This window comes from Drosophila simulans, chromosome 2R, assembly GCF_016746395.2.
Source record: "Drosophila simulans strain w501 chromosome 2R, Prin_Dsim_3.1, whole genome shotgun sequence".
NCBI classification, from domain to species: domain Eukaryota; kingdom Metazoa; phylum Arthropoda; class Insecta; order Diptera; family Drosophilidae; genus Drosophila; species Drosophila simulans.
Genome location: NC_052521.2, coordinates 17177062 through 17184289, shown reverse-complemented (window position 1 = coordinate 17184289; position 7228 = coordinate 17177062).

Genomic DNA, 7228 nt, shown 5'->3' with positions numbered 1-7228 from the left:
TTTGTGTAATGACTCTCCTATAAGTTGAGATGACCAAGGTATTTGCGATACAGTTCAGGTACATATTCAATTAGTGTTAAAATATTATTAAGCTCATAATTGCTTGTTTGATTGATTATTCTATGCTTAGCACTCTTTCATTTTTTGTGTATTGTTAAGGGCAACCCCAATTCGACTTGAATCTGTCCTGTTTTCCTCTGTGACCCACCTTAGTTGCAGATCCATGCAGAATTTGGCCACATGAGTTACAGTTGCAGCTCAAAAACCGACTCGTTAAATATTCGTCAGTTTGGCCAATTGAAATTTTCGCATTAATCGTCCAATTGCCCCAACTCGGTGGCCTGGTAATTGGCAATTTTTAGCCGAGGGAAAAATCAGAGTTTTTGTTTGCCTAATTGAAGTTGCAATTATTGATTGGATGCAAATTGATTGGCAATGGCCCAAACGCTGTAGCTTTGTGTGCTCGCCCCAGCACGCACCTGCAGCCACCTGCAAAGCCAAGTTAATGAGGCCCACAAAGTGAGGCAGGCACTCGAGAAGCAGGAATCCGCAAAATGTTGTAACTTCAAACTCCTTCGAAAGGGTCCTCTGGCATTGTGTTTCTTGACAAATTTTCCGCAAGCGGATGGGAAAGTGAAAAGCGTTCTTTGCATGCCGGCGGAAGTCAGCAGAGAAAGCCCGACAGATGCGTATGTAAATGATAGCCAAGCCACAGAAGGCAGGCAGGATAGCACGCCACTTTGGCAAGATATATATCTTCTACATATATATGTTTATATGGGTATTCCTGGTCGTGCGTGTCTGGTTTGTTGAAGTTTCGTTTGTCTGGCGGAAACTTCTCCCTGCAGTTTGCGTAGCAGTCGAAATTCTTATGTTAATTGTTGGCATAGGTGGAAGTAATAAAACATTTTCGTAACATTATCAAGTGGCACAAGTTTTGAGCTAAGAACCAGGTTATCTGAAAGGCTAATGAGCTACTCCAGGATGAGCGTGCTCCCGGTTCAAGTATGAGTTTAGATTACGTTTTAATGACGAGCGTGCTTATACGGTTTACCTGAGCACGGGCATTGTCTGGGCAAATCCCATTTTATTTAATAGTTTTTGTATCTCGAACGGTAACAAATCAAATCAAAATTCAATTCCCCAGCAGCTGCAACATTGCCATTATTGTTATTGTCAATGGTTATTAAAATGTTTTACAAATGTTGCTGTCCGCACGGCGATCAACTGACAAAACCCAGAACCGGACTGTGGGGCAATAACATATAAATGCCTATCTCAAATGCCATGTACCATGTAGCCATGATTTGAAGGAAATTGCGCATTCGCCGCGTTGACCCACATGGGCCCGAAACGCACAAAAATGCTGCACACACTTACCGCGGCAAAATTATTGAAAATGCAATTGGCAAATACAATTATGAACTAGCCCGGTTGTTTATTTTCGACCAAGCGCACAGTTTAATTGAATACCTATCGATTTATCAGCTGCATTTTTAAGTTGCGTGCTTTTCGCCTGAAATCCGAATTTATTTGCTACCGAAAATTGCCTGGCATTTGATTGATCCGCCAGGTGATCCACCGATTTCCCCCCATTTCCCTCCCGCATTTTCCGCGTTTTCCCGTCGTGCCCAGCCATCGTCATCATCATCATCAGACGAGTGCGGTAATCGCCTGCTCAGATCTACAGAGCTCCCGCTCCATTCGGAGCCCCTGGCAGATACAGATTTATTTGCTGCGGTCTGGCTGGAAAGTGAAAGGATTTACATGGCTAAGTCGGCCCAGCATTTTATTGGCCGTTCGGCTTTCGTTACCCTTTTCCATTTGATTGAGTCGAGTCGAGTCGATTTGAGACCTGCTTGCATGTCAAATTAATTGATCGCCCAAGCTCCATTGACGTGTTAAGAAACGCTCAAAACGTTGGCAGGTGTCGACTAATGGGCATCTGATCAGGTGCCTCCCGTTTTGGCCCACAGTGCTGGTGGTTTTTTGTATGTACTCGTGGTGCTGATTGAAAATGAAAATCGTCTGTTTTGGCCATTTGGCATTTTCCGAAAAGACTCGCAAAGTGAAAGTGAGCTAAGCCGCCTGCCATTTGGTCTCGAATAGACTGCAAATTTATGGCCCCCATTATCTAGGGTAAACGAACAGTTAATCGCTCCAATAACATATGCCAATCAGGTGGAACTGCTTCTTGGCCAAGCCCGCGCAATGAATAACCCATTTGCTGAACCATTCATCGAGTTGATGAATGAAGACTTGGGATAAACATTTGCGTTAGCCCATGCGATGGGTAATTTGATTTCCATTGAAGTGCACTTCAAAGTAAACATAATTGAATTTCAGTTTAAATCGAAATGGGCAACTAGACGGGGTAAAATCTAAAGATGACTTTTCGTCTCATTGATATAATTTAACTTTATGAAGTAAGAATACAGTTACACATTCTATTGTTTCTATCAAAGAGACCGCCAAATATATTCAGATATTTTAATCGCCTATTAAGACTTTCAACATTATCGTTTTCAGAAGTTGCTTTTAACCATAACCCCGATTTTCGTTTTCAAACGTGAGCTGAGCTCAGTTCTGTCACCTCTTTAGCCAAGTGTCAAAACTGCGACGTGCTGACAAATTTCTGAGGCGTATCATTGGCGTATTAATATGTATCGTTTGCATAATTTCCACATTTATTCACTAATCACTCGCGTCAGCCTGCGATTTGCCCTACCCAAAAAGGCAGCCATGGGTGCATATTAATTTCCATCATAAATTACCAAAAATAACAAAACGAATACTTGTCATAGACCCAAAAAATATAAACGAATGTTCAAAGAGTTGAAATCCAACTGGCATTCGTAATGCCAGCAGTTGGAAATTCTAAGACTGAGTGTGTGCCAGAATGTCTATAAAATATTAAAATTATATTTCATTTGCAATTGTCGCCAGCAGTTGGTGCGGAGCAAAAAGTAGAAGTCTGTCGACCGGCGTTTCACATGAGCCATATTGCAATCGTTTTTTACTTTGGAGCCTTTGTTTGAAACATAATAAATGTCGGCCGAGAAGCTGAGATTGTGGCCCCCAAAGTGCCACGCCCCGCCGAACGCGTTGAAATTTATGCCACATACGAGCATATTCATTCATATATGAATTGTGCCTTGTCAGCGGCTAAGCGAGCTGCAAATGTTTATGTGTGAATTTATATGCGAAACACTACCAGATTGCCACCAGAAATGATTTAACCGAAAAATGTTTGGCGCTTTGCAAATGACATTTAATGGGCACTTGGGCTAAGTCGAGTTAGATTGAAAATGTAATCAGAGTGGGTAGCACTCATTTCACTGGATCGTTTTCATGGCCTTGATTTATGACGGCCATTCCATCTAGTTAGAGTTTTTCATAAATGTGCCATATTTCTTCCAACTTTCCAGGCAGCACGAGAAAACTATTTTTATATTTTTTATCACTCGCGAAATTAATGAGACTTATTTGTAGTAATAGGGTGTATGCTACAAAGCACAAGCTATTAAATGAACTACTAAACTGTTTGGCATTAAGAAGGAGGTGGTCTCGAAACCATAAATAATATTCACAGAACTCATTATCAGACTTGTGTTTCTAGTCAATTTAATCAGTGCTCTATTGGAGTTCTTTATTTTAAACGTTTATGAAATCCATTCACCAATAATGGTCGAGAAAATCGTGATCAACGTTATTGATTCATATATTTCAATTTTTCAAGGTATACTTAATTCCAGTACTTTAAAAACTGTACACCGTTGGATTCTTAACAACCAGATTGATATCGGAATCAAAAAACGGAGTGTGTTCGATTCCAGTGTTTGGTATACGCATCACACAATCGCATGGTAATTACCTGGGATTCAACCTGAAATATTTCCAATTGAATATGAAGCGTCCCCCCAGCTATCCGAATATACAAGAAGAAATATGGGAATAGCCCCATTCAAAAAAGCGCGTCCACAATTATGTTTTGACACCTCGATAATATCGCTTTTGTTCCCAAAATATATATATATATATTTGAGACACCAGCGCCGCATAACAATGAGAATGTTAAATAAATATTCGAAGAAATAATCGCAGCAGCTGATGATCGATGGGAAATAGACATGCTCAAAGCGTAGATCCCTTGGAGTGGGCTGCATTTGGAGACACTTTTGATCGGATGAATTATCATAAAATAACTATAAAACGCTGCAAAAGGGATGTGTCCGCGGCAGCAAGTTGTTCGCTGTCTGCAGTTGTCCTTATGACAACTCTGTCCGCTTGCCACAAAAAGTGGTGCTGAACGGGCTGGCATAAATCAATGTTCCTCGCCGATCGGTTGACATACTCGATGCACGATGCTCGATGCTCGATGCCTGATGCTCGATTGATCGCTGGCTGGAACGATCGTCGAGTACTATAAATTATGGGATATTTGACAGTAGCGATCGTGTAATGAGAGATCACCAACTGCTTAATTGATAAGTTTCGTCTGTGACCTGGTCTCGGTGGCTCTGTTCCGCAGCCTTATCGCTATCACTGCGCTGCTGCGTGATGTATTGTTAGCCGTGACCAAATCGTGTAATAAGCCGGCCCATAAAATTGCCAACTCCGCCAAGATAATGCCTTCGACTAAACAACTGTCCGCTGGTTTATCGCCGCTGTTAATCTGGCGACATTATGTCAAACAAGGACAGGTCGCTCTGGTGAATGGTGAGTGTCTTGGTGCCTTTGGATCTGCTGGCCCAGGTCCTCTGGACGACTGGTCTTCAGAGCAGGCGACTGACTCCTTGGGCCGCCTCTCTCGCCAAAATGATCGATTGCGCGCAAACGCATTGACATATCGACATGAATCTTGCATTATTAAGCAACGCCAGGAATCTTAAATGAAGACCGAGACGGTCGGCTGCCGTTTAGCTGCGATTGTTATCGTAATGATGCGTCCGAAGGAGAGAAAACCCAAGGCAAACGCATTCCACACTCACTGTCGCATTCACACGCCATCCTGGAAAGGAAAATCTGGCCAGCAGATAGGCGACGGCGTTGGCAGTGGAAAAGGGGAAAGGGGAAAGGGCCGACGAGCAATGCGAGAAAATTAATAATTTCGCATCGACACCCAATTGGCAAGGCGGCCGCTCCGTGCGTCGATGTGACAACCAGCTGATAATAAATTATATTTTATTTCTTTTCGATGCTAATGACAACATCCCGACAGCATCTTTATAGCCCCGTTCAGGTGTTCTCGCTCGCCATTCCTGCTCAAATAACTCAAAGATCTTTGGCACCAATAAAGGGAAGGCGGAAAGTCTCTGGCTGCCCGTCAAAATTGATGGAATCTTTCAGGCTTTGAAAAAACTGATTTTCTTAATTGGCAAAGAGTAAAGATGCTTATAAAAAATAATAAGAAAACAGCCAATGTGTTCAAAGTAATTTAATATTATATGATACATGAAATATGATATGATGCTATGAATAAATACAAATCAACACCTTAATACCATCTATAATGAACTTGTCGCTCTTTGCCATATTCACCTTAAATACCCTCTTATAAGGCATTAAATAACTAATATAAAATATGGCCAGCTGGTGACAGTTTTCCGACCTGTTTGATGGATTGCCACGCACAATATTTAAATTGAAATGCAAATCCTAGCTTTAGTTGACAGCTTTGCTATTTCATTCCCGCATTTTGCTGGCGCAGCACAAAGTGCAAAATAATAAGCTAGCCGCAATATTTGTTTCCGTAATTAAAATATATAAATACAAATATGGGCATTTGCATACTGGTGTCCGCATTTTGTAATTATTGCGTGCGTGATTTTTGGTCGAAAACAATTCCATGAGTTGAGTTTCCAGGGTAAAATAGGTGGTGTCGTCCATTCATGGCATACTGCCTGGACTGACACGATTATTTCAGTAATACAATAAGTTCAATCAATCAAACTGTTAATTAAGTAACCCACAGTCGATTCAGTCGATTCATTTTTAATTTTTAATTAGTTTGTCTGCCAATTCAAAATTATTGAGTTATTATACAAAATAAATAAGTGCAGGCATTTAGATAAATTTAATGCTCTTTACTCACCGGAATCGAATGGGGAAAACAAATATTAAATAGAAATTTGATTGGCAAACGAGGTACAGGAACATGTAATGAAATGTAAATAGACCGACGTACTAAATTGCTAATCAATTTTTGAGTGGAATTTCTTGTGCTATAATTGCAAAAACTACTTTATAAGTTTTTTTCGGAGTTTAACTATCTGGAAAACCCCACTCATCCCATTCCCACTCATGGGGAACTGGTAATATTTAAGCGAACCCAATAAAGTCAATTCTAAGTACAGACAAAAGAAATCAATTATGCAACTGGCAATTCAGTTCAGCCAAACATCAGGCTCAGTTCAATTTTGGTCGGCTGTGTTTGCTGTCAAAGTTGGCCAACTGTGTCAACCGTCAATTACATGGGGTTAGGCAATACATTCTCCTCGTCGCTGCGGTGGCAGTAACCAAATAAAATCTACTATAGAATGATTCCAAAGTTATATGCAGTTCGTAGTAAAAAATTAAGTAGCTCGGGGAGATTTATGGGATTCGCCAGAAAGACAAAAGAAATCTTAAACGAGGCAAAGCAGTTTTTTGGCCAACTGTTATGCTTTTTTTTTTTTTTGGACCCTGTCCCTGTTTTGCCTCGCCATTTTGGCTGACTCGGGAGCACTTTGCGATTTGTCAGAGTGCAACGTGGCCAAGAGAGAAATGTCAGTGCAAGTTGGCTGCAAAAGTTGCTTGCTTAGAATTTATCTACTGTCAGCTGTGCGACCGCCCCTGTCCAGGACATTAAAAAAGTTATGACAGTGTCCTTGTTGACTGCGTTACAATTTTTTGTTATTTTTTTCCAGCTCCTTGGCTTTTGTTTGGCGGCAAACTTGGCCAGTTGTTCTGCAGCTTGTTGTTTATTTGTTTACGGCCAGCCAGGAGCAACTTTTGATGTCCTGCTGGACTTAAGCGCGGGCGTCTGGCTCTTAATGTCAGAAGTTTTATGCATCCTCGACCGGCATTCACTTGAGATTTATGGGTAGCCAGCCATAGTCCCCGTTCCATTTGCCAGCAATAAACCTTTTTATATGAGAGGGCCCCTTAAAGTTGCAACGCCCTCGAAGCTCATTAGATGGCCGGGATTGGGCCGGATTGGAGCGAGATCTCTGGCAGAACCAGTTGC